The sequence below is a fragment of the Gymnoscopelus braueri genome (assembly GCF_963280865.1).
Source record: "Gymnoscopelus braueri genome assembly, chromosome: 14".
In the NCBI taxonomy this organism is placed as follows: domain Eukaryota; kingdom Metazoa; phylum Chordata; class Actinopteri; order Myctophiformes; family Myctophidae; genus Gymnoscopelus; species Gymnoscopelus braueri.
The window spans coordinates 32,225,120-32,226,643 of NC_137619.1; positions in this window are offsets into that span (position 1 = coordinate 32,225,120).

Genomic DNA, 1,524 nt, shown 5'->3' on the forward strand with positions numbered 1-1,524 from the left:
GCATTGTCATTGCGGCAATGGACATTTAAAGGGAAACGAGTACAGGCTACTAATCCTACATACTAACTGTTAGTAACCCCATTCATACTTTAAAATGCTCATCTTACTGTGGACTTGTTTGCCTGAAAAGGAATCTTTGAAATAGTTTTAGAATTGTACTCCTTTGAAAGTTCAGAGATTTATAATGGAGGTCGATGGACGAATTTGGGACCTCGAAAAAACACTTTCACCTAGAAACTCCATTCATAGTTCAAAAATTCCACCTTACTGTGGACATGCATGCTTGAGATTTTCTCTTTGAAATCTTTTGTAGTTTGGGAGATATTTAACTTTAAGCGCCCAATGTATTGTCAATGCGGCAATGGATATTTAAAGGGAAACGAGTACAGGCTACTAATCCTACATACTAACTGCTAGTAACCCCATTCATACTTTAAAAAGTTCATCTTACTGTGGACATGTTTGCCTGAAAAGGAATCTTTGAAATGTTTAATAGTTTTAGAATTGTACTCCTTTAAAAGTTCAGAGATTTATAATGGAGGTCGATGGACGAATTTGGGACCTCGAAAAAACACTTTCACCTAGAAACTCCATTCACAGTTAAAAAATTCCACCTTACTGTGGACATGCATGCTTGAGATTTTTTCTTTGAAATCATTTGTAGTTTGGGAGATATTTAACTTTAAGCGCCCAATGCATTGTCAATGCGGCAATGGACATTTAAAGGGAAACGAGTACAGGCTACTAATCCTACATACTAACTGTTAGTAACCCCATTCATACTTTAAAATGCTCATCTTACTGTGGACTTGTTTGCCTGAAAAGGAATCTTTGAAATAGTTTTAGAATTGTACTCCTTTGAAAGTTCAGAGATTTATAATGGAGGTCGATGGACGAATTTGGGACCTCAAAAAAACACTTTCACCTAGAAACTCCATTCACAGTTCAAAAATTCCACCTTACTGTGGACATGCATGCTTGAGATTTTCTCTTTGAAATCATTTGTAGTTTGGGAGATATTTAACTTTAAGCGCCCAATGCATTGTCAATGCGGCAATGGATATTTAAAGGGAAACGAGTACAGTGCTACTAATCCTACATACTAACCGCTAGTAACCCCATTCATACTTTAAAATGTTCATCTTACTGTGGACATGTTTGCCTGAAAAGGAATCTTTGAAATGTTTAATAGTTTTAGATTTGTACTCCTTTAAAAGTTCAGAGATTTATAATGGAGGTCGATGGACGAATTTGGGACCTAAAAAACCCACTTTCACCTAGAAACTCCATTCACAGTTCAAAAATTCCACGTTACTGTGGACATGCATGCTTGAGATTTTTTCTTTGAAGTCATTTGTAGTTTGGGAGATATTTAACTTTAAGCGCCCAATGGCAATGGACATTTAAAGGGAAACGAGTACAGGCTACTAATCCTACATACTAACTGCTAGTAACCCCATTCATACTTTAAAATGTTCATCTTACTGTGGACATGTTTGCCTGAAAAGGAATCTTTGAAATGTT